The following is a 27,419-nucleotide window of genomic DNA, read 5'->3' on the forward strand; positions in this document are numbered from 1 at the left end:
AAATATGCAATGAATAAAGCACTAGAACAAAAACTAATTGGACCATTGGATGAGTCACATACCAAAGAACAATCCCCCAAAGCAGTTTTGTGAATGGAGCTTTAAGCTAGGAGATCGAAAATGGCAGCAAGATGGGCTTGAACTCGGGTTTGAGCTAGTTGGTGATTTTTGTGGGAGGAAGAAGGAGTGTGTGGTAGCTGGAATAAGTGGAGGGGAGCAAACGTGGGCCCATGAGGCAGGGGGGTGCGCCCAGGGGGTGGGCGCGCCCTGGACCCTTGTGGCCAGGTGCTTGCCCCCCCTGCTGTGTTCTCAGTGCCAGATATTCTCAAATATTCCGGAAAAAAATCATATTTAAATTTCAGGGCATTTGGAGAACTTTTATTTTCGGGGTATTTTTTATTGCATGGATAATTCAAGAAACAGATAGAAAAATTACTATTTTTGCTTTATTTAATATAAATAACAGAAAGTAAAAAGAGGGTACAGAGAGTTGTGTTTTCTAAATTCATCCATCTCATGCTCATCAAAAGAAATCCACTAACAAGGTTGATCAAGTGTTGTTAACAAACTCATTTCGAATTGCATGAAACCGGAGAATTTTCGAATAACACTAGGTTACCACAACGGGGATGTGCACATCCCCAACAATAAGAATATCATATTTCTTTTTGACAGTAGGAAGAGGAAATTCAAAACCTCCAATAGTAATTGTTGAAAATTTTCCAATAGAATTGATACTGCAGACTTGAGGTTGTTTCCTTGGAAAGTGTACCGTATGCTCATTACCATTAACATGAAAAGTGACATTGCCTTTGGTGCAATCAATAACAGCCCCTGCAGTATTCAAAAAGGGTCTTCCAAGAATAATAGACATACTATCGTCCTCGGGAATACCAAGAATAACAAAGTCCGTTAAAATAGTAACGTTTGCAACCACAACAGGCACATCCTCGCAAATACCGGCAGGTATAGTATTTGATTTATCAGCCATTTGCAAAAATATTTCAGTAGGTGTCAACTTACTCAAATAAAGTCTATGATATAAAGAGAGAGGCATAACACTAACACTGGCTCCAAGATCACATAAAGCAGTTTTGACATAGTTTCTTTTAATGGAGCATGGTATAGTTGGTACTCCTGGATCTCCTAGTTTCTTTGGTATTCCACCCTTAAAAGTATAATTAGCAAGCATGATGAAAATTTCAGCTTCCGGTATCTTTCTCTTATTAGTAACAATATCCTTCATATACTTAGCATAAGGATTCATTTTAAGCATATCAGTCAAACGCATACGCAAAAAGATAGGTCTAATCATTTCAGCAAAGCGCTCAAAATCCTCATCATCCTTTTTCTTGGATGGTTTAGGAGGAAAAGGCATGGGTTTCTGAACCCATGGTTCTCTTTCTTTACCGTGCTTCCTAGCAACAAAGTCTCTCTTATCATAACGTTGATTCTTTGGTTGTGGGTTATCAAGATCAACATCATGTTCAATTTCTACATCATTATTATGTCGGATGTCGGATTTCGGGTTCCGGCAGACCCTTGAGGTTCGAACACTGGGGTACGCGTGGAGATTTTGCCTCCTACCTACCTGTACCCCTCCGCCTCGCTAAGATCTAAACTATGGAAAGAACAACACAAGAGACACAGGTTTATACTGGTTCGGGCCACCGTTGTGGTGTAATACCCTACTCCAGTGTGTGGTGTGGTGGATTGCCTCTTGGGCTGATGATGATGAACAATACAAGGAAGAACAGCCTCGCGAGGGTCTGTTCTTGGCTGGGAGATGAACTGCTGGGAGGAGTTCAGTCACCCTTCTCTCTCTCTCTCTGATCCTTTTATCCTTTTCGAACCTCCTATCATCGTCCAACCTCCTTTGCTCTGTGGGTGGCTGGTCCTATTTATAGAGGCCCTGGCCCTCTTCCCAAATATCGAGTGGGAAGGGAGCCAACAATGGCGGGCTAATTTGAAGGGGGACAGCTAGTACTAGCTATCCTGACAAAAGTAGTCTTCGCCTGCACAAAGCTCTGGTGACGACGCCGTCTCGGGCTTCACGCAGACCTCCATCTTGTAGTCCTCATGTTCTTGGTCTTGTTGCACCGAAATGGCAACCTTTGCCTGATGCCTCGGTACTCCGCGGCTGTGCTTGCCCCCTTTGCACCAAAGAGGAAAGGAGGACACTACGCGGGCTGGCACCCGCCTGGCGCCCTGGGTCGTCATGGCTTGCTTCACGGGCACCTCGTGAGGTACCCCGCCTTAATCTCTCCGCCTCCTCGCCTCCTCGTGAGCCGGCCTGACGAGGCCGTGCCTGAGGAAGCTCCGCGTTGTCCGCCCCGCGAGGCTTGGCCCCTCGCGAGGGTCTTGGGTTTGTGTTGGTGAAGACGGGCCGCGCTGGGCCCCCTTTTGAGCCACGCCGCAGGCCGCAGGCAGGCAAGTCTGGGGACCCCCGTTCCCAGAACGCCGACAGTAGCCCCCGGGCCCAAGGCGCGCCCGGACTTGGCCGTGCGAGGAGGCGGAAGGGCAAGAGCGAAGCGCCGCGGGCCCTAACAGCCTGCGGCCTTGGGCGCCGTGTGGCGGTTGATTGGACGTGGGCGGCACTGTTCCCCCACGCCCTCCTTATTTTGCGCCATGCTAGGCAGACCCGTAGTCGTACACAGTCGTTCCCCTTTCTGTTGCTCGAGCGCCCTCTGTCCTTCCTCCGCTCGAACTCCGGTTTCTGTTTTCAACTCAATCTTGAGCCTTCCCCCCTTCCATTCTCCATGGCTCAGATGAAAAAGGGAAGAGGGAAGAAACCCGTGTCTCCGCCCTGCCCGCCGCCGTTGGCGGCCCCCGCCGAGGGCTTGGGCAAGGTCAGCTCGGCTCTGGCCACCATCTTCAATGAACGCGGGAGGACGACGGCCTGGCCCGCATCCCACTTCTCCATCGACAGGATAGCCACCGAGGTCCCATATTTTGCCGACGCCCTGTGGGCGGGTCTGGTTCCTCCCTTTTCTGATTTCTTCAATGCCGTGCTTTCCCATTATCAGATCCACATGATGCATCTGGGTCCTGAATGCATCACTCTCCTTTCGCTCTTTGCCTTTGTTTGCGAGGCTATGATGGGCATCCTTCCTTCGGTCGCCTTGCTGCGCCACTTCTTCTCACTGCGCCTTGTTGACCCTACCCAATGCTGGGCGTGTGTGAGCTTCGTTGCCGCGTCTGAGACGGCGGCCTCTGGGATTGACTTCAAGCTTCCTCCGCCCGCGGCTGGCGAGCGGTGGCTGTATGTGGATGCTGGGGTGCCCAGCCCCCTGCTGTCGGAGCCAACTTCGCCTGCTATCCCCAATTCGGGCTGGGGCCAGGAGACGCTTGAGAGCCCCCGGCCCATCTTTGTCTGGCACCGCTTCGCGTTCGCTTGGCGCGACAGCGCCCAAGGTGGTGAAGGAGTTCCTGCTGCGCCGCGTTGCTCCTCTCCAGCGCCACTCCCGTCGGATGTGGGCCTTCAGTGGGCGCGATGATCGTATGAGGCTCCAGGAAGAGGACCTGACGCCTGAAGTGCTGAGGACGGCGCTCTTGACCCTGACGGGGGACCCCAACCCTGGCAGCATCCAGCAGGGAGGGGCCTTGCTGTACCTCTGCCAGAGCGGGGGCGATTTTGTGAGGAAGATGCCTATCTTCGATGAGTGGGGGCCGTGCCCCGCCGGCCTCCAGGGGCCTCGCGAGAACCCAGTGGTGGTGACTGCCCTTCCAGTCGGCCAAGGCGGCTCTTCCTCAAGTGGCGGAGCAGGGAGGCACGAGGCTCCAAAGGCCGAGGGGGCTCCTGGCGGGGCGCCAGCGTCGGGCGATGCTCATGAGGATGCAGCTATCGGGGCCCGTGCCGCTGAGGTTGAGGGTGACAAGCAGCTGCCCTCTGCACCTACGACTGAGGCCACTGAGGCTCCGGCGGCTTCTCTTGGCAAGGAGATTTGCGGCGCACATTAGGCAGGCGCCCCTGACGCAGATCGCCTTGACGCTCCATCTTTGTCGCAGGTTGATCCCTGCGCCCGACTCTTAGGCCGCTTCCGCATGGACTTTGAGGCACTCCGGAGGAGAAGGGAGGCCCTGGGCGACGATTACCCTTGTCGCCTACTGAAGCGTAGGAAGTACTTCGCCACTGATGAGTAAGCCTTCTCCTTTCCCAGCTCCCGATCCTTCTGTTGCTCTTACTGACCCTTGCTCCGCAGGCCCCTTCCAGCCGAGCTTGGGGAGACGGCTGAGGAGCCGTCCCCCTTGGCTTCGCCCCCTCCACCGTCCTCAAGCGCTCCGAGCAGTGGAGCCCTTGTGGTGAGGGCGATCGACGAGGCGAACCGTCCCGAGGCGTATCGTGGCCCCGCGCACCTCGCGATCCTTCTTGTGGCATAGCCAGCCTGCCGTGGGCTTCACGCCTGGTCGTGGACTGCGATTGGCTGAGGCGCTTCTTGCGCTCTTCACCTAGGGACGGGCTGGCCCCAGGCCGGGCTTCTGACGCGGCGTGCCCGGCCGTCGCGAGGGTGCCAACCCCCAGCTCCCAGCCCGGAGGGGGAGTGCTGACTCGCGGCCCCCGGCACTTGCTTGGGGCAGATGATGGTGTGGAAGACGTGCTCGAGCGCGCTTGGGAGCGTCGCGCTCTCCGCCAAGGATTCCTTCAAAGGGAGGCTGACGCGGTAAGCCTGCTTGGAGAGGAGCTTGCCGATGAAGACGCGCGCCTTGAGGCCGAGGGCCTGCGCCTGGCTGCAGAGAGGCGCGAGCTGGAGGGCGCCATCGCCCTTGCGCGCCGTTAGTGCGATCTTGACGACGCAGAGGCCAAGGCATGGCTGGTGGCCTCTCGGGAGGCCCGTTCTTGGGCCACTGAGGAGGCTCAGGAAGCTGACCGGCAGCGCACGGTGGCGGAGGAGCGGGCTCGGGAGCTCCTGGCCTGGTGCCACTCACTGGAGGAGCAGGTGGAGCTGCGCGAGGCAGCCCTCGCGTCGATGAAGGTGGCCTCCGGCGACCCAGCATAGCTCCAGAAGCGTGAGGAGGCGTTGACGCTGGAAGCTGCCGAACGTACCTTAGAGTACGAGTGTTTGGAGACGAGGGAGCGCTTGGTGACGCAGGCGGAGGATGATGTTGCCGCACAGGAAGCCCGCGTCCTGGAGGAGGTCGGACATCGAGTGGTGATGGCGCATTTGAACCTCGAGCACGAGTTCGAAGAGAATCTGGGGTTGATCCGGGCCGAAGCTGAAGGCAGGACTGCTGCCTTGAGGGCCAAGCTGGAGGAGGTTATGCGGCGGGCCGACGCTTTCTGGGCCGCTCTTGAGGTGGCGCAAGGTGAGTTAACCGCCTCCCAGGCCGAGGTGCTCCTTCTCCGCCAGCGGGTGGAGGAGGCTGAGATCATCGTGGGCCAGAACACGGACGAGATCCGTCAGCGGCGGATCCTAGAGCATGAGCACGGCCCCATGCTCACCACGCTCCGGGAGAGAGCCAACACAGCCTTGGGCAACATCTGCGAGGCGGCTGTTGGCGAGCCGCACACAGTCAAGTATGCTGGCAATCTTTAGTTCTTCACTAACGTGGTGACGCAGCTGGAGGCGCGGTCAGTCAGGGCTGACAGGTTGGTGGAGGAAAGGAGCCGCGCCCTGCTTGGGCGCGCCTCTTCTTGCGTCTTCAACCACCTCCGGAACATGGATCCCCACTTTGATTTTGACACCGCCATCGCCCCAGTCCCCCAGGCCGTCCGAGGCGATCTTGCGCACTGGGTGGAAGATAATGTGGATGCTCTTATCAGGGCCTTCGCTTTAGACAACGACGACGTGATCATGGCGGCCGACGAGGGCGGCGTGGTGAACGGCCCTGCCGCCGCTGGCGGCGACGCGGACAGCGATGGTGAGTTCAGCGACGCCAGCAACGGCTCGGGTGGTGCTCCTGAGAACGCATTGGGGGATTCGTCCGACTGATCGTGCATCGCTCCTACTTCCTTACCCTTTGTCCCATGCTGGCCCTGAGGTAGCCCGTGGGAGGTTGTGGTGTCTCGAGTGTTCCCTGATTGGGTTCATAGGATCTGAAGTAAAACACCCTCCTGAGAGCTCACATCGGCGACAGTCTGGGCTGCGCACAAGCTAGGCCTGACCCGGCTTGCGAGGGGCTCGCGAGGGGAGGCAGCTGAGGCGAAGTGGTAACCAAAACGCGAAAAATTGCTCGAATGAGACTAAGCACCCCTTCCCCGAACGAGGCCGTGCCTGAGGAAGCTCCGCGTCGTCCGCCCCGCGAGGCTTGGCCCCTCGCGAGGGTCTTGGGTTTGTGTTGGTGAAGACGGGCCGCGCTGGGCCCCCTTTTGAGCCACGCTGCAGGCCGCAGGCAGGCAAGTCTGGGGACCCCCGTTCCCAGAACGCTGACATATTATTGCTAGGTTGAGCATCAACATGAACATCATCATTAAAATTATCACTAGGTTCATGTTCATTACCATATTGTGTTTCAACATCAGAGATAGAAATATTATTGGGATTCTCAGGTGTGTCAATAGCAGGTTCACTAGAAGCATGCAAAGTCCTATCATTTTTCTTTTTCTTCCTCTTAGAAGGACTAAGTGCATCTACATTAGCTCTCTGAGAATCTTGCTCAATTCTCTTAGGATGACCCTCAGGATACAAAGGTTCCTGAGTCATTTTACCACCTCTAGTCATAACTCTAACATCATTATCATTCTTCTTATTATTTAATTCATTGAGCAAATCATTCTGAGCTTTAAGTTCTTGTTCTACTTGAGTAGTAACCATAGAAGCATGATTACTAATAAGTTTAAGTTCACCTTTAACACTAGCCATATAATCACTCAAGTGTTCAATCATATAAGCATTATGTTTCAATTGTATACCAACATAAGCATTGAAGTCTTCTTGTTTAACCATAAAATTATCAAACTCATCTAAGCATTGGCTAGCAAACTTAGTAGGAGGGATTTCAGCTTTATCATATCTATAGACAGAATTTACCTTTACTACATATGCCGGGTTATCAAGACCGTGTGTTTCTTCAATAGGTGATGAATTAAGACCATGTATTTCTTGAATAGGTGGTAAATTCTTAACATCTTCAGCTTTAATACCTTTTTATTTCATAGATTTCTTTGCCTCTTGCATATCTTCAGGACTGAGAAATAGAATACCCCTTTTGTTCGGAGTTGGCTTAAGAGTTGGTTTAGGTAGTGTCCAATTATTTTCATTAGTCAACATATTATTCAATAGCAATTCAGCTTGATCAACTGTTCTTTCCCTGAAAACACAACCAACACAACTATCCAGGTAATCTCTAGAAGCATCGGTTAGTCAATTATAAAAGATATCAAGTATTTCATTTTTCTTGAGAGGATGATCAGGCAAAGTATTAAGTAATTGGAGAAGCCTCCCCCAAGCTTGTGGGAGACTCTCTTCTTCAATTTGCACAAAATTATATATTTCCCTTAAAGCAGCTTGTTTCTTATGAGCGGGGAAATATTTAGCAGAGTAGTAGTAAATCATATCCTGGGGACTACGCACACAACCAGGGTTAAGAGAATTAAACCATATCTTAGCATCACCCTTTAATGAGAACGGAAATAATTTAAGGATATAATAATAGCGAGTTTTCTCATCATTAGTAAACAGGGTAGCTATATCATTTAATTTAGTAAGATGTGCCACAATAGTTTGAGATTCATAGCCATAAAAAGGATCAGATTCAACCAAAGTAATTAACTCAGGATCAACAGAGAATTCATAATCCTTATCAGTAACAAAGATAGGTGAAGTAGCATAAGCAGGATCATATTTCATTCTAGCATTCAGAGATTTTTGTTTAAGCTTAGATAATAACTTATTAAGATCACTTATATCATTGCAAGCAAGAAAGTCTCTAGAAGTTTCTTCATCCATAACATAACCCTCAGGAACAACCGGCAATTCATATCTAGGGGGAGAATCTTCCTCATCACTTTCATCAACATTATCAATTTCAATAATTTCATTCTCTCTAGCTCTAGCAAGTTGTTCATCAAGAAATTCACCAAGTGGCATGGTAGTATCAAGTATAGAAGTAGTTTCATCATAAGTATCATGCATAGCAGAAGTGGCATCATCAATAACATGCGACATATCAGAATTAATAGCAGAGGTAGGTTTAGGTGTCGCAAGCTTACTCAAAACATAAGGTGAATCAAGTGCAGAGCTAGATGGCAGTTCCTTACCTCCCCTCAAAGTTGAGGGAAAAATCTTGGTTCTTTGATCTTTCAAGTTCTTCATAGTGATAAACAGATATAAATCCCAAGTGACTCAAAGAATAGAGCTATGCTCCCTGGCAACGGCGCTAGAAAATAGTCTTGATAACCCACAAGTATAGGGGATCGCAACAGTTTTCGAGGGTAGAGTATTCAACCCAAATTTATTGATTCGACACAAGGGGAGCCAAAGCATATTCTCAAGTATTAGCAGCTAAGTTGTCAATTCAACCACACTTGGAAACTTAATATCTGCAGCAAAGTGTTTTGTATCAAAGTAATATGATAGTAGTGGTAACGATAGCAAAAGTAACGGTAGCAAAAGTAATATTTTTGGACAATATAGGAAAAGCTCGTAGGCAATGGATCGGTGATGGAGAATTATGCCAGATGCGATCGATCATGTAACAGTCATAACCTAGGGTGACACAGAACTAGCTCCAGTTCATCAATGTAATGTAGGCATGTATTCCGAATATAGTCATGCATGCTTATGGAAAAGAACTTGCATGACATCTTTTGTCCTACCCTCCCGTGGCAGTGGGGTCCTAATGGAAACTAAGGGATATTAAGGCCTCCTTTTAATAGAGTACCGGACCAAAGCATTAACACACAGTGAATACATGAACTCCTCAAACTACGGTCATCACCGGGAGTGGTCCCGATTATTGTCACTTCGGGGTTGCCGGATCATAACACATAATAGGTGACTATAGACTTGCAAGATAGGATCAAGAACTCTCATATATTGATGAAAACATAATAGGTTCAGATCCGAAATCGTGTTACTCGGGCCCTAGTGACAAGCATTAAGCATATCAAAGTCATAGAAACATCAATCTCAGAACATAGTGGATACTAGGGATCAAACCCTAACAAAACTAACTCGATTACATGATAAATCTCACCCAACCCATCACCGTCCAGCAAGCCTACGATGGAATTACTCACACACGGCGGTGATCATCATGAAATTGGTGATGGAGGAAGGTTGATGATGATGATGGCGATGGATTCCCCTCTATGGAGCCCCGAACGGACTCCAGATCAGCCCTCCCGAGAGAGTTTAGGGCTTGGCGGCGGCTCCGTATCATAAAACGCGATGAATCCTTCTCTTTGATTTTTTTCTCCCCGAACACGAATATATAGAGTTGGAGTTGAGGTCGGTGGAGCATCAGGGGGCCCACGAGGGAGGGGGGCGGGCGCGCCCCCCACCCTCATGGACAGGTGGAGGCCCCCCTGACGTGGATTCTTCTTCCTGTATTTTTTACATATTCCAAAATAATTCTCCGTTGATTTTCAGGTCATTCCGAGAATTTGTATTTCTGCACAAAAATAACACCATGGCAATTCTGCTAAAAACAGAGTCAGTCCGGGTTAGTTCCATTCAAATCATGCAAGTTAGAGTCCAAAACAAGGGCAAAAGTGTTTGGAAAAGTAGATACGACGGAGACGTATCACAAACACTGAAGGATTACGGCATCAAGGTCAAGCGTATCCCTCCGTATTGTGATAATGAGAGTGCCATCAAAATTGCACACAATCTTGTGCAGCATTCTCGCACGAAGCATATTGCCATTGTACATCATTTCATTCGCGATCATGTGGCTCGAGAGGATATCGTTATCAATCATGTCAAGACCGAAGACAATCTCCCTGATATTTTCACCAAGCCTCTCGACGAGAAAAGATTCTGTGAGTTACGGTGTGAGCTAAATATCCTGGACTTCACAAATGTGCAGTAAGCTGGACTCGGCACCCATGCTAACACTTCCACATCTTCGAAGGAACGGGTGCATAACACTCTAAGAGTTTGAAATTTCAACCAAGTGAAATTTTCTTTCCAAGAGCGAATACATTAACGAAGAACTAGACTAACCGGGTGCCATGATAATTGTGCGACGCTTGGATTCATACAGTTCTTATACGGTGGGTTACGCCACCACAATTCTCTTTCATTGGATTTCTCTCTGATCGATAGATTTTGTTTTTTGTCCGAATGCATTTCTCTCATAGCTATTTGCTCGTGCCTTGTGTTTTTCTACCTCAGTGAAATGCCTAGGACCTTGTTTTCCATCCGCTCTATCTCTTCCAGTCTATGCTTGATCCGTTGCAAATGCTCAAATTTTATCTGGAATGAAACTTTATCTGGTGTCCTTGACCACGATTAAGATTCGGTCCGAACATTAATCTGTTTTGGCGAAAGCTATCAAAAATTTGGGGTTTCCTGCCCAAGTAAGGACCACGATCTTTTATGACGGTTGCCACATGCAGTACATCAACTGTCAGTCCATCTTAACCATTGAATCGCAATCGTCTCTGCTTAGAGGCCGTTCAATCAAAATCCTCTATGTGCGATTATTTCCATTTGCCTATATAAACCGCACCGCTCCTTTCTTCCACTTTACTCTCTTTCTCCTCACCTCCTCCCCACCGAAACTCTCTCCACTATGCTCCACCTTGAGCTTGACCCCGACGATCCCTTCGCCACTTAACTGCCGGAAAGAGGTCACCGGAGTCATTTCACGTTGCTGTGGGACATCTTCCTCCCTCGCCGTCATAGCTGTTGCACGTCACCAAGCTAGGGTACGTGTGGTTCGAACTCGGATCTCCATCCCTCATGATTCGAGTTCATCCGTGATTAATTATCTCCGATTTTATCGCATATCTTAGATCTAGGTTTTTACCCTTCTAGTGCATATGTGGTTTGTAGTTGTTCCTCGCATCCGAATCCTTCAGATCTAGGGTTTGTGTTATGTTTTGCTCGAATGAAATACCTAGCACGCTGTCTAGTATATTCTTCGGAGCTACTAGTTCGTTCTATACGTTTCCTTCATTCGAAACATTTCTCAAAGTCTAAATCTATTTCTTCCTCAAAAAGTTTTTTGTTCAGAAAATTATTCGTTGTGAGCATTAGTAACCCTGTCCACATTTTCCCTTGTACCTATTATAATTCATAGGTGTATGCATTCTGTTGAGGATTCCGCTCGACCAATGAGCATGGTTGATGAAGATGAGGTACTCATGGGCACAATAGATGAATCAAAAGCTCCAAATGCAAAGGGCCTAACGGTAGGCCCATCTACCAGCAAAAGAAAGAGATCCGAACCAAATGCAAATGAGCAAGAAGCAGATGCTCCAAAGAAAAGGAAAGGTGGCAGGAAACCTTTCACAAATTCAGCTCAGTATATCTCTCATGAAAACTACAACACAGTTCCTAGAGAAGATTCGACACAGAGAAGAAAGCGTCTTCAAAGGATCCGATGTCACTGGGTGCGGAAGTGGTTCAACTATAAAATGGTTCATCCTCGGTTTGCCAAGAACTTTTCCTTTCATCCTCCGTGGGGTGACTGTCGTGAGATTGGTCTAGTCCATGCAAGTGATCCCCAGGAAAGACCACCACCTCCTCCAGATGCACATGAGTCATCTCTCAAAACTCCTGAATCTTATCGTGATGAATTGGCCAAGCGCCTGAAGAACACCGAAAAGAGAGCCAAGAAGGCTGAAAAGGAAAGAGAAAGAGAAGAAGAAAATCATCGTCTCATCAAATCAGACGTCGAGAAAAAGCCTAAAGGAAAAGCAGAACGTCATTCAAAGAACAAACATGATCCCAGATCTACTGCTCTAAAGAAAAAGAGCGCACCGAAAAGAAGGCCTGCTAAACCAGTTGAGCATGAGAGTGATTCTTCCGATCAAGATGATCCTCCTCTCACAAGGGAAGAAGTTGAAGCAACTCTTTACGAGCAAGTGAACATCACTACCTCAACTGTTCTGCTTGATCTTCGTTCAAGTGTTGTCCCAATCGCACCTCCAAAGAAAAACACATTGAAGAAAAAGACTCCTCCTACCATTGTCACAATGGTTGATAAAGTAAATACAAATCCTCATCATGATGCAATAGATCTGCAAGATTTGGTAGTTGATGCCCATGTAGGCACAACTAAGCTAGGAGAAAAGCTCGTGAAGCAAAAGGTGGAAAAAAATCAAAGCTGCTTCTGCCGAGCAGAATGCTCCAAGTGCTGAGATTGTGAAAGAAAAGGCTGCTAAATTTGCTCCAAAGTTGACTCAACCATTGGCTTCTATGCCTCCGACCGAGCAAAATGTAGCACAGACTACTTCTGCTACACAACCTCAAGTTGATTCTGATGCACCGCATTATTTCAATCAAGTGTTCATCATGGAGCAGCTTGACAGATTTGTGGAAGATCTGTTTGACGGAGAAGTGGCATCTTTGCCCCTTCCCTCTGAAGTGATTGCTCAAGGAGATGATCTTGTTCGAGACATGCGCGATGATTCTGTGGAGATCAATGATCTTATCGCTCAGCTCAATGAGCTTGACACCCGTATGAAGGCTGCTAAATCCAAGTTTGTCATCAAGCAACTTGAGGAATCTTATGTAGATGTCAATCATGCTTTGACTATTATTTGGAACAGAAGATTAAGATTTCATTTAGATCTAGATCAAATTGTTCGCAAGGTCTACCTTGATCATTAAGCCCAAGTCACTGGCTCTAATGATCTTGTCAAAGGGCACATTGATCTGTCAAAGCAAAAGAAGAAGATATCAAAGAAGAATGCTCCTTCTCCCCCTCCTCCCAACGCCGAGACACAGAAAGAAAATTCTCCTGAACGAGCAATTCCTTCACCAACTCTTGAACCAGTTGCAGATGCATCTACTTCTCCAAGGCCAACTGAAACAGTGTTGTGGCCTTGTCGGTGTCAAAACCGGCGGATCTCGGGTAGGGGGTCCCGAACTATGCGTCTAAGGTCGATGGTAACAGGAGACAGGGGACACAATGTTTTACCCAGGTTCGGGCCCTCTCTATGGAGGTAATACCCTACATCCTGCTTGATTGATATTGATGAATATGAGTATTACAAGAGTTGATCTACCACGAGATCGTAATGCCTAAACCCTAGAGGTCTAGCTTGTATGCTTATGATAATGAGTATCCCCCTCCGGACTAAGTCCTCCGGTTTATATAGACACCGGGAGGATCTAGGGTTACACAAGGTCGGTTACAAAGAAAGGAATCTACATATTCGGCCACCAAGTCTTGCCTTCCATGCCAAGGAGAGTCCCATCCGGACACGGGTGCAGTCTTCGGTCTTCGTGTCTTCACAACCCATCAGTCCGGCCCATGGCTAACAGGCCGAACGCCTGAGGACCCCTTAGTCTAGGACTCCCTCAGTAGCCCCCGAACCAGGCTTCAATGATGAGGTGTTCGACGCGCAGATTGTCTTCGTCATTGCAAGGCGGGTTCCTCCTCTGACGACTTCCAAGTAATGTATTCGGCTTTTAATTCAGTGCTGCACCACTCGGCTTTTGTGCATCGATGACTTCAGCTTCCACGTGTCGGGCGAATGCGGACGGTCGGGTTATTTTTTACAAATAACACCCCAACCAAGCAAGAAAGAGCGTATATTTAAAGAGATTGGGTCTCGGATCCATTCGGCACCACGCGGAGAAAATCCTTAGAGATTACCAGGAAAGACCATTCCAACATGGCTGGCATTCCTAGCTCCTCCTCCCATTCCGACCCAGAGAAAGGCGAGTGGGAGAGGTGCTCTGTGTCCCATAGTCAATTGGCGAAGTTGCAAACGGAGGGATTTCTCCCCCTGCGGATCTGATCCCTGTTCGAGCAGGGTTGGCTTCCTTCAATGGAAAAACCCAGGCGAAGGATTTCCCCAATCCTTCAGCGGGGGAACGAGTGTGCTTCGTCCCCTATCTGTTGAGGGGCGTGGGATTTCCAATTCACCCATTCCTCCGAGGGATTCTGGAGTATTATGGCCTCCAGCTACACAATTTTACCCTAGCCTCCATCCTGCACATTGCGGGTTATGTCGCTTTATGTGAACTATTCCTGGGTTGTGAGGCCCATTTTGATCTGTGGAGAAGGTTGTTTTGTCTTGTCCCGCGCAACCACGAGGGATCGATATTTTAAGTGGGCCGGGCCGAAATATGGTGCATTGCTGAGACCGGATACCTATCCGGCACACCGAAGAAAGCTTCCGAAGAGTGGACCTCTGAATGGTTTTATATTGATGACGTCGCTCTTCCCGACCCAGTCCGGATGGGCCTCCCCAAATTTTCAAGTGCTCCATTGAAGAAACGCCATAGCTGGCATCCTCGGAGCCTCAAGGAAGAGGATAGCGCAGAGATCAGACTGCTGCTGGGTAAGATTAAGATGCTTGCCCAGTCCGGATTGTCAATAGTCAAGGTAATGTCGGTCTCTGTAACACGGGGGCCCAACCACTCCAATATAGAGGGCTACCCATGTGGCATTACAATGGGGAAGATGACGCCTCCCGCTGCGGTCAGAAGGGCACGAAGACTCCCGCCGCTCTGGCCAAAATATTGTCCGAACTATATAAAGGGGAGCAGGAGGATTTCACCCATCTCCAAAATCAAGACGGATTTTCCATGTACAATTCTCCTAGCTGGGTAAGCTCTAACTCCACTATTCGACTCCTCTCCCTGAATTATTTTTGAAGGGCGGTATCTTATTCATTCATGATAGGAATGGCGAAAGGATGTCAATGGGATCCATGACTCTGCCCCTCAGCTGGAGAATCACAATCGGGATCTTGACCCCGGATATGAGGAAGATCCGGACATATTCATGGAGCTGAAAGATGGAGTTTTCTATCAGATGAGCTATGATGGCACGGATGTACCCATCATCGCCGATTACCCCGACCTCCTTCCTGTTTCGCACGTAAGTAATTCTAGCCGGTACTTTCTTCTAGAGAGTTCCCTTACTATGCCTCACCCACCATACTATTCCGTGTTTCAAAGGGGAGACGCTCAGTATAGCAACATGCACCAGAAGCATCCCCGAGGAGAGCAGTGCCCGCGCCTGGCACATCCTCAAAAAGGAAGGCCAATGATAGCATGGCAGAACCCTCATCAAAGAGGCAAGGCTTTTCTTTTCAAGAATACCCGTTCTAATCGTCACATCCAACTAAGATGCCACTCTCTGTATTCCAGCAGGAAAAGTATCCGCCAGACTGGGTCCGGGGATCCATTCGGTCGTGCCTTTACTAGCCACGTTCCGGACTGCACCCAAAGAATGGGGGCTGATACGAGAGCGGCGCCGGACTGTCCTCCCACGGAGGATTCAGACGGTGTGTCTGTCACGAACTCTGAAGTGGAGAGCGCTATGAATCATCGTCATCGAAGGGCCATTCTTCGTAACCCTGGTTTTTCGAAAGCATCATTTGATGCCTTCAATTCGCGGCTGATGCGTATATTCGAGCTGCCCGAGATGGGATTGTCAGAGCCACAGACCAGCATGTAAAAGATATGCAGATAAGCGTAGATTTAATAACCATACACCAGTAGCCCCCGAGACTTAAAGTAGTTGATACAACTGATTTAAGGATCAATGTATAACTAGGTGCTTACGGAGAATAACGACCTGCTAGCCCAAGAGCTGGAGCAGTGCCGGACACAACTAACTGCTGCTACCACTGAACTGGAAAAGTTCAAGAAGGCGTCCTTCGGTAATATTTCCCTCCATCGAGAAACAAAAAATTATACGCCAACTGTATTGCAACTGCTACTTGTGTCATAACAGGGTCATCGGACCAACTGGGAGAGGAACTGAAGGCCGCTCAAACAAGCGAAAAAGAGGCGAAGAGACAACATGCCGCGGGCGAGCGCGTTCTGACCCGAGTCAGAGAGGAGAAAAACAAACTCCAGGATTCAAACACCAAACTGGGCGAAGAACTGAAAGATGTGCGAGCCCAGCTAGCCGACTCCGTGAAGGAGAACAAAAAGCTGCGAGGCGGCATATTCAGTATGTGGCTGAATTTATCTTATAACAGTTTGGGGGTACAATTAGCTGATATAGCTGTGATTCCAAGTATGTTGACGGGCCGTCCCAAAGAGGAGGTGTCTGGATCATCAAGTGATCTTCTGCAAGGGTTGTCGCAGTTACACGAGCAAGTTCGGCAGGCAATGTAGAGTGTAGCCAAGGCCTTATGGCCATCCTCCTCCCCTCCAGGGAGTATGGAGAAGCTTGTAGAGTTGTTCAAGGGAGCACGAGAGGGTGCACGAGAGGCCTGGGCCATGGTAAAAACACAGTATACCAAGTTGGATCCGAATCACATGGCCCGGGTCGGACCGCTAGGGTCAAATGGGGAAGAAATTCCCGTTAGTTTAGTATATGACCAAGTAGAGGTGGCCGCGAGATATTCCCAACAGGATTGTAAGTTAGACCGCCTGTTGGACGGTATAGAGGAGGAAGCCTTCAAGTCCTAAGTGACTATGTACTTTCCTTCTAGCTGGATTGTAAAAACAATTGTCATGGCCGACCTTTTCGCTTCGAACTTTGGACCCGAAGGTGTGGAGTGTTTCCGAATACCCTAGTGGTAAAATATACCGGGGTATGCATGGGAACCAGGCATAGGGGTCATAGTTGCTTGAACAGACAATGTGTATCCGGCTAGTTATGTTATATTACATTATGTAAGAAACATCTTCTAGAGAGAATAGTTCCATTAAGGGTTCCTTTCCCTGGGTGTGCATGTGTTTAATGTGCATTTCCGAACTGTGATTGAAAAATCGTAGAGTAAGTAACTTCTGGGGTTTCACAATGGAATGAATGCGGAAACGTCTTTAATTCATCGACCGAATATTCCCTTAAGAACGCTAGCTTTTGGCTTCACCTAGTCTGAGGTACACATCCGTATGACCCGGCAGTAACAATCGCAGAGGTGCTCCCTTTATGCCCTAGCCGAACTAACGGGAATGTAGGGCATAAGCACAGGAGCCAGGCAACCCAGCTTGGCCAAAACTTAAGTCATATCGATGCATATAATGGCGAAGAAAAGGTACATATGGGAAGAACGCATATGTGGTGAGCATGATGCTCGAAGAATAATAGCAAGCTTTTGTACAAGAAGCCCCCAGGTATAATGGACGTACATATTTGGAGATGTACGCATCAGGGTAGCATGGTCTGGCCATATTAAAGTCGTAGGGATAAAGAGCAAAACAAAAAGAGAGAAACAATGAAAAGAGACAAAAAATAACGTTAATAACAGGAGGAAGGAGACGAACACAAAGTTCGGTGCTAGGCGTAGAATCGTCGGAGTCTGGCCGCATTCCAGGGGTTTGGCTCTAAGTGATTGTCTGACGCATCACGCAGGCGGTACGCTCCTCCGGTGAGAACTTCATCAATGATGAAGGGACCCTCCCGCTTGGGCTTGAGTTTGTCCTTTTTCTTCTCCAGCAGGCGTAGAACGAGTTCACCAACATTGTATGTCTTGGCCCGCACTTCTCTGCTTTGATACCTGCGAGCCTGCTGTTGATAAAATGCGGAACGGGCCTTTGCGACATCGCGCTCATCCTCCAGGGCATCTAAGTTGTCCTACCGATCAATCCCGACCTCTCTCTCTCTCTTCGTACATGCACACTCAAGGTGAGTCATGAATAATGTTGCAGGGTAACACTGCTTCCGCACCGTACACCATGAAGAAAGGTGTATATCCAGTAGTGCGGTTGGGCATGGTCTGCAGCCCCCAGAGTACGGAGTCAAGTTCCTCCACCCAGTGCTTGTCTGATTCTTTCAAAGAACGCACTAGTCTAGGTTTAATGCTGCTCATAATAAGACCATTAGCCCGTTCGAGTTGACCGTTTGTCTGCGGGTGATAGAAAGAGGCGTAATCGAGCTTAATGCCCAGATTAGCACACTAAGTTTTCCCTTCATCGGCTGTGAAATTAGAGCCATTATCGGTGATGATGTTGTGTGGAACACCATAACGGTGTACCACGCCGGATATGAAATCTATTACCGGCCCTGCCTCGACCATTTTGACTGGTTTGGCCTCTATCCACTTAGTGAATTTATCCACCATGACCAGCAGATACTTTCTCTTATGGCTTCCTCCTTTAAGGGGTCCGACCATATCGAGTCCCTAGACCGCAAAAGGCCAGGTGATGGGGATTGTTTGTAAGCCAGTGGGGGGCATATGGCTTTGGTTGGCGAAGAGTTGGCATCCGACGCAACATTGGACAAGGTCTTGTGCATCTTCTCGCGCCGTCGGCCAATAAAACCCTGTACGGAAGGCCTTGCTAACAAGGGCCCGAGCTGCGGCGTGGTGACCGCCGAGTCCGGCGTGAATTTCAGCCAAGAGCTGCCGCCCCTCTTCATCGGAGATACATCTTTGAAGAACTCCGGTAGCACTTTTCTTATAGAGCTCTCCGTCATGAACCTTGTAGGCCTTCGAATGCGGAACAATGCAGCGGGCCTCATTCTGATCCTCGGGAAGCTCCTTCTTATTAAGGTAGGCCAAGAAGGGTTCGGTCCATTGGGCAATGACTGCCATAATGAGATGGGCCGACGGTGTTATTTCGGTGGTTGAGCCTCCGACGATATCGGTGTGTTCGGAATCTGGGGTTGTGTTCGGATCTGGACTAGTGTTGCCGCCCTCCCCCTGCCACACCACGGATGGCTTAAAAAGCCTTTCCAGAAAAATGTTAGGTGGGACGGGGTCGCACTTAGCGCCTATGCGAGAAAGAACGTCCGCCGCTTGATTACTTTCTCGAGCCACATGATGGAACTCGAGTCCCCCGAACCGAGCTGACATTTTTAGGACGACATTACGATAAGCTGCCATCTTTGGGTCTTTAGCATCAAAGTCTCCATTTATTTGAGATATTGTGAGGTTTGAGTCCCCGCGCACTTCCAGGCGTTGTATGCCCATGGAGACAACCATCTGGAGACCATGCAATAAGGCCTCGTATTCGGCTGCATTATTGGAGTCTATGTATAGTATTTGGAGTACGTACTGAACGACATCTCCAGTAGGGGATGTTAAATCGATGCCCGCTCCTAGCCCTGCTAGCATTTTGGAGCCATCGAAATACATAACCCAATTGGAATATGTGTCGTACTCTTTAGGGAGTTCGGCCTCTGTCCATTCGGCGACAAAGTCAGCCAGTACTTGGTATTTAATAGCTCGACATGGTTTATATGTAATGTCGAATGGGAGGAGCTCAATGGCCCATTTTGCAATCCGGTCTGTGGCATCGCGGTTGTTTATTATGTCGTTGAGTGGTACTTCGGAAGACACCATGATCGAACACTCCTGGAAGTAGTGCCGTAGCTTTCGGGATGCCATGAAGACTGCGTATGCTATCTTTTGATAATGGGGGTACCGGGATTTGCATGGTGTAAGGACAGTGGATACATATATACTGGCTTTTGAAGCAGGAATTTGTGTCCGTCCTGTTCTCGTTCAATGACAAGTACGGCGCTCACCACCTAATGTTTTGCTGATATGTATAGCAACATGGGTTCACCGACGTTTGGTGTGGCCAGGATTGGGTTGCTTGCTAGAAGGGTTTTTATTTCTTCTAGTCCGGCTATTGTCGCATCCATCCACTCGAAGTGATCGGTTCATCGTAGAAGACGATAGAGTGGCAGTGCCTTTTCTCCCAATCTGGAGATAAAGCGGCTTAGAGCTGGCACGCAACCCGCGAGTTTTTGGACTTGTTTAAGGTCTCTTGGCGTAGCCAATTGTGACAAAGCTCGGATTTTGGCTGGATTTGCTACAATTCCTCTATTGGAAACGATGAAGCCGAGCAGCTTTCCTATGGGGACGCCAAAAACACACTTTTCCGGATTGAGCTTAATGTCATATGTGTGGAGGTTGTCAAATGTGAGGCGTAGGTCATCTATTAGTGTTTCGACGTGCCTTGTCTTGATTACGGCGTCATCCACATAGGCTTCAACTATCTTTCCGATCTGTTTCTCCAGGCATGTTTGGATCATGCGTTGATAAGTGGCGCCGGCGTTCTTGAGTCCGAAGGGCATGGTGTTGAAGCAGAATGGCCCATATGGGGTGATGAATGCTGTTGTAGCTTGATTGGACTCCTTCATTTTAATTTGATGGTATCCGGAATATGTGTCAAGGAAGCATAATAAGTCGTGTCCTGCGGTAGCATCAATGATCTGGTCAATGCGGGTGAGGGGGAAGGGATCCTTAGGGCAAGCCTTGTTGAGGTCTTTGAAATCGACGCACAGGTGCCAGGACTTGTCCCTCTTTGGAACCATCACCAGGTTTGTCAGCCAGTCCGGATGTTTTATTTCTCTAATGAATCCTGCCTCGATTAGCTTGGCTAGCTCCTCCCCTATGGCTTTACATTTGGCTTCGGAAAAGCGATGCAGTGTTTGCTTGACCGGTTTATATCCCTTCAATATATTGAGGCTTTGTTCGGCCAACTCGCGTGGGATTCCTGGCATATCAGAAGGGTGCCAGGCGAACATATCCCAATTCTCGCGTAGGAACTCTCGTAGCGCGGCGTCAACCGTTGGGTCTAGTTGTGCTCCAATGGATGCTGTCTTCTTAGGGTCCGTTGGATGGACTTGGAATTTGAATATTTCTTCTACTGGTTTGAAGGACGTGGATTTGGGTCATTTGTCTAGGACCACATCATCCCTATCCACCGTGGAGCGCGGCGCGGTTAATTCTTCGGCCGTGAGGGCTTCAGATAATGCCTCGAGGGCCAGGGATGCGGTTTTATTCTCGGCGCGGAGTGCTATGTCCGGATCACTAGCTAGAGTGATTATATCGTTGGGCCCAGGCATCTTAAGCTTCATGTATCCATAATGGGGTACCACTTGGAAGCGCGTAAATGCATCTCGCCCTAAGAGGGCGTGATATCCGCTGTTGAACGGGGCCACTTGGAAGGTTATTTATTTAGACCGATAGTTCTCCGGTGTGCCGAATACCACATCGAGTGTGATTTTTCCCGCACACTGTGCCTCCCGACTGGGAATGATTCCTCAGAAGGTCGTGTTGCTTTGCTCGATGTGGTTCATGTCTATTTCCATTTTTTGTATTGTATCCTCATAGATGAGGTTTAGTCCGCTGCCGCCGTCCATGTGAACCTTGGTGAGCCGAAAGCCGTCCACAATTGGGCTGAGGACCAAGGCGGCTGGTGCTCGAACTGTCCTGTACTTTGGCTCGTCGCTAGCATTAAAGGTTATCACCGTGTCATTCCAAGGGTTTATTGTTGCAATCTGGCAGACTTCGGTGAGTTCACGGAGTGTCCTTTTGCGCCTATTGTTTGAGGCGAATGTCTCGAAAACCGTCAATACTTTGAGGTCGTCGTCTTCTGGGGGGTGTTGCTCTGGGGTGTTCCCGGTGAGGATATCTTCACCGCTTTTGGCCACCTGCCGGAGTATCCAACATGCTCTAAGGCTGTGGGTTGGTATGCTATCCGGTGTTGTGTGTATTTTGCATGGACCGTCGAGCCATCCTTCCAGAACGGTTCTGCGCCCCGTAACGGGCTTATGTTTCTTTACCGTTTGTCCCGGCATGCCACGAGGGTGCGTCCTTTTCGTCTGAACGAGGGGTTGAGTGGGGACTGCTGGTTCCCATCGTGCTGCCTAAGTTTTCCAGGGGCTTTCCATTGTGTTGTATTTCTGTACGATAGTTGCCAAGTCAGCAAAGTGTAATATGTGACGGCGGTTGATGGCGTTGAGGATTCCCTTGTCCATGCAATTGTTGCGAAACGCTGAGATCGCGTCTTCGTCGCGGAAATCTTTGATCTTGTTTTTGATAAGGAGGAATCTGGCCCAAAAGTGGTGGACTATTTCCTGAGACTGCTGTTGCGTGCTCAAGAGAGCGCTTATGTCTGGGTGGGTGGGTGGAATTAAATCCGAACCCTGATCCAATTTTTGGTCCGGAGTCCGAAGATCTTCCGGACTTAGTGGTTCGAGCTCCGGGATATCAACTGATTTTTGAAGCTTATCACCCGATTCTATGTTCGGAAGACAAGGCGTGTCTTTCTACTGGTAGGTGTCTGGCTTCTCAAGGTCGGAGATCCGAACATAGTTCATCCTCAATATAGAGGAAGAGTTATCTTGCTCCTCGACTACCGCTATCTGGTGGGTGATCGGTGGAGATTTAATTTCTCTCTGGTCGGGTTTAAGCCCAATCTGATCATAGTCTGTAGCGACCCCCAAGGCGGCAATGCAATCTAGGAGTTTGTTTAAAGATAATAACTCCGTCGGATCCATCCGTTTGGCGTATTCAAAATCAACGCGGAGGTGATTTTCGATGACTCGAGAGGTCGTCATCATCGGCTCAAGGGCCGAACGGGCGGTCATGATAAAACCGCCTAGCCGAAGGGTTTGGCCGGAGGCTAGAGCTCCTCCGGAGGTGATATTTTCCTTGATGATAAGTCGAACCATCAACCCTTTCGATGATGGCACAGTGGCACTCTCAATGAAAGCACCAATGTCGGTGTCAAAACCGGCGGATCTCGGGTAGGGGGTCCCGAACTGTGCGTCTAAGGTCGATTGTAACAGGATACAGGGGACACAATGTTATACCCAGGTTCGGGCCCTCTCTATGGAGGTAATACCCTACGTCCTGCTTGATTGATCTTGATTAATATGAGTATTACAAGAGTTGATCTACCACGAGATCGTAATGGCTAAACCCTAGAGGTCTAGCTTGTATGTTATGATAATGAGTATCCCCCTCCGGACTAAGTCCTCCGGTTTATATAGACACCAGGAGGATCTAGGGTTACACAAGGTCAATTACAAAGAAAGGAATCTACATATTTGCTACGTCTTGATCTTGCGTTGGTTTTCCCCGAAGAGGAAGGGATGATGCAGCAGAGTAGCGTAAGTATTTCCCTCAGTTTTTGAGAACCAAGATATCAATCCAGTAGGAGGCCATGCTCAAGTCCCTCATACCTACACAAAGCGATAGCTACTCGCAACCAACGCGATTAGGGGTTGTCAATCCCTTCAGGGTCACTTACGAGAGTGAGATCTGATAGATATAATATTTTTGGTATTTTTGGTATAAAGATGCAAAGTAAAAAGTAAAAGCAAAGTAAAAGGCAAAGCAAGATTAAAGTGATGGAGATTGATATGATGAGAATAGACCCGGGGGCCATAGGTTTCACTAGTGGCTTCTCTCAAGAGCATAAGTATTCTACGGTGGGTGAACAAATTACTTTTGAGCAATTGACAGAATTGAGCATAGTTATGAGAATATCTAGGCATGATCATGTATATAGGCATCACGTCCGTGACAAGTAGATCGAAACGATTCTGCATCTACTACTATTACTCCACTCATCGACCGCTATCCAGCATGCATCTAGAGTATTAAGTTAAAAACAGAGTAACGCCTTAAGCAAGATGACATGATGTAGAGAGATAAATTCATGCAATATGAAATGAACCCCATCTTGTTATCCTCGATGGCAACGATACAATACGTGCCTTGCTGCCCCTTCTGTCACTAGGTAAGGACACCGCAAGATCGAACCCAAAGCTAAGCACTTCTCCCATGGCAAGAACTACCAATCTAGTTGGCCAAACCAAACGGATAATTCGAAGAGACTTGCAAAGATAACCAATCATACATAAAAGAATTCAGAGAAGATTCAAATATTATTCATAGATAGACTTGATCATAAACCCACAATTCATCGGTCTCAACAAACACACCGCAAAAAGAAGATTACGTCGAATAGATCTCCACAAGAGAGGGGGAGAACTTTGTATTGAGATTCAAAGAGAGAGAAGAAGCCATCTAGCTACTAACTATGGACCCGAAGGTCTGAGGTAAACTATTCACACTTCATCGGAGGGGCTAGGATGATGTAGAAGCCCTCCGTGATGACGGCCCTCTTCCGGCGGAGCTCCGGAACAGGCCCCAAGATGGGATCTCGTGAAGTTATGGTGGTGGAATTAGGTTTTTGGCTCCTGTTCTGATTGTTTGGGGGTACGTGTGCATATATAGGAGGAAGAAGTGCGTCGGAGGAGCAACGAGGGGCCCACGAGGCAGGGGGCGCGCCCTAGGGGGGGCGCGCCCCCCACCCTCGTGACCGCCTCTTTTGTTCCTTGGAGAAGGGTCCAAGTCTCCTGGATCACGTTCCCGAAAATTTTATTCCGTTTGGACTCCGTTTGATATTCCTATTATCTGAAACACTGAAATAGGCAAAAAACAGCAATTCTGGGTCGGGCCTCCGGTTAATAGGTTAGTCCCAAAAATAATATAAAAGTGGAAAATAAATCCCAATATAGTCCAAAACAGTAGATAATATAGCATGGAGCAATCAAAAATTATAGATACGTTGGAGACGTATCAGGCATCCCCAAGCTTAATTCCTGCTCGTCCTCGAGTAGGTAAATGATAAAAAGAGAATTTTTGATGCGGAGTGCTACTTGGCATAATTTCAATGCAAATCTTCTTAATTGTGGTATGAATATTCAGATTAGAAAGATTGAAGACAAAAGTTTATATTGACGTAAAAATAATAATACTTCAAGCATACTAATAAAGCAATTATGTCTTCTCAAAATAACATGGCCAAAGAAAGTTATCCCTACAAAATCATATAGTCTGGCTATGCTCCATCTTCACCACACAAAGTATTTAAATCATGCACAACCCCGATGACAAGCCAAGCAATTGTTTCATACTCTAACTTTTTCAAAACTTTTTCAATCTTCATGCAATACATGAGCGTGAGCCATGGATATAGCACTATAGGTGGAATAGAATGGTGGTTGTGGAGAAGACAAAAAGGAGAAGATGGTCTCACATCAACTAGGCGTATCAACGGGCTATGGAGATGCCCATCAATGGATATCAATGTGAGTGAGTAGGGATTGCCATGCAACGGATGCAGTAGAGCTATAAGTATATGAAAGCTCCAAAAAGAAACTAGTGGGTGTGCATCCAACTTGCTTGCTCATGAAGACCTAGGGAAATTTGAGGAAGCCCATCATGAGAGTGATAACATGAAGTTCTATAATGTAAAATTCCCACTAGTATATGAAAGTGATAACATGAGAGACTCTCTACTATGAAGATCATGGTGCTACTTTGAAGCACAAGTGTGGTAAAAGGATAGTAACATTGTCCCTTCTCTCTTTTTCTCTCATTTTTTTTATATTTTTTTGTTTGGGACTTTTCTCTTTTTTTATGGCCTCTTTTTATTTGGGCTTCTTTGGCCTCTCTTTTTTTATTTTTCGTCCGGAATCTCATCCTGACTTATGGGGGAATCATAGTCTCCATTATTCTTTCCTCACTGGGACAATGCTCTAATAATGATGATCATCAGACTTTTATTTTTCTTATAACTCAACAATTACAACTCGATACTTAGAACAAAATATGACTCTATGTGAATGCATCCGGTGGTGTACCGGGATATGCAATATGACAATGATGAATGTGTCATGAACGGAACGGTGGAAAGTTGCATGGCAATATATCTCAGAATGGCTATGGAAATGCCATAATAGGTAGGTATGGTGGCTGTTTTGAGGAAGGTATATGGTAGGTGTATGATACCGGCGAAAGGTGCGCGGTATTAGAGAGGATAGCAAAGGTGGAAGGGTGAGAGTGTGTATAATCCATGGACTCAACATTAATCATAAAGAACTCATATACTTATTGCAAAAATCTAGAAGTTATCAAAGCAAAGTATTACGCGCATGCTCCTAGGGGGATAGATTGGTAGGAAAATACCATCGCTCGTCCCAGACCGCCACTCATAAGGAAGACAATCAATAAATAAATCATGCTCCAACTTCATCACATAACGGTTCACCATACGTGCATGCTACGGGAATCACAAACCTTAACACAAGTATTCTTTAAATTCACAACTACTCAACTAGCATGACTTTAATATTATCACCCCCATATCTCAAAACAATTATCATGCTTCAATCTTTTCTTAGTATTCAACACACTCAAAAGAAAGTTTCACAAATCTTGAATACCAAGCATATTATTATTAAGCAAATTACCATGCTATTAAGAGACTCTCAAAATAATTTAAGTGAAGCATGAGAGATCAATAGTTTCTTTAAAACAAATCCACCACTGTGCTCTAAAATATCTAAGTGAAGCACATAGAGCAAAATTATAACACTCAAAAGATATAAGTAAAGCACACAGAGCAAAACTACTTAGCTCAAAAGATATAAGTGAAGCACATAGAGCAAAATTATCTAGCTCAAAAGATATAAGTGAAGCACATAGAGTATTCTATCAAATTTTAATTCATATATGGCTCTCTCAAAAGGTGTGTACAGCAAGGATGATTGTGGCATACTAAGACACAAAGACACAAATAATATAAGACGCTCCAAGCAAAACACATATCATGTTGGTGAATAAAAATATAGCTCCAAGTAAATTACCGATGGAAGTGGACGAAAGAGGGGATGCCTTCCGGGGCATCCCCAAGCTTTGACTTTTTGGTGTCCTTGGATTATCTTGGGGGTGCCATGGTCATCCCCAATCTTAGGCTCTTGCCACTCCTTGTTCCATGATCCATCAAAAGAATTCACCCAAAACTTGAAAACTTCACAACACAAAACTCAAAATAGAAAACTCGTGAGCTCCGTTAGCAAAAGAAAACAAAATAACACTTCAAGGTACTATAATGAACTCATTCTTTATTTATATTGGTGTTAAACCTACTGTATTCCAACTTCTCTATGGGTTATAAACTATTTTACTAGCCATAGATTCATCAAAATAAGCAAACAACACACGAAAAACAGAATCTGTCAAAAACAGAACAGTCTGTAGTAATCTGTAGCTAGCGCAAGATATGGAACCCCAAAAATTCTAAAATAAATTTCAGGACGTGAGGAATTTATCTATTAATCATATGCAAAAATAATTAACTAAATAGCACTCTTAAAATAAAAATGACAGCAGTTCTCGTGAGCGCTAAAGTTTCTGTTTTTTACAGCAAGTTCAACAAGACTTTCCCCAAGTCTTCCCAACGGTTCTACTTGGCACAAACACTAATTAAACACAAAAAACACAACCAAAACATAGGCTAAATAATTTATTTATTTATTACTAAGTAGGAGCAAAAATCAAGGAATAAAAATAAAATTGGGTTGCGTCCCAACAAGCGCTATCGTTTAACGCCCCTAGCTAGGCATAAAAGCGAGGATAGATCTAAGTATTGCCATCTTTGGTAGGCAATCCGTAAGTGGCTCTCATGATAGTTTCATATGGTAATTTTATTTTATTTCTAAGAAAGTGTTCCATGCCCTTTTTTAATGGAAATTGAAATCTAATATTCCCTTCCTTCATATCAATAATCGCACCAACCGTTCTAAGGAAAGGTCTACCAAGAATAATAGGGCAAGAAGGATTGCAATCTATATCAAGA

Source organism: Triticum urartu, chromosome 4, assembly GCF_003073215.2.
Source record: "Triticum urartu cultivar G1812 chromosome 4, Tu2.1, whole genome shotgun sequence".
Classification (NCBI taxonomy): Eukaryota; Viridiplantae; Streptophyta; class Magnoliopsida; order Poales; family Poaceae; genus Triticum; species Triticum urartu.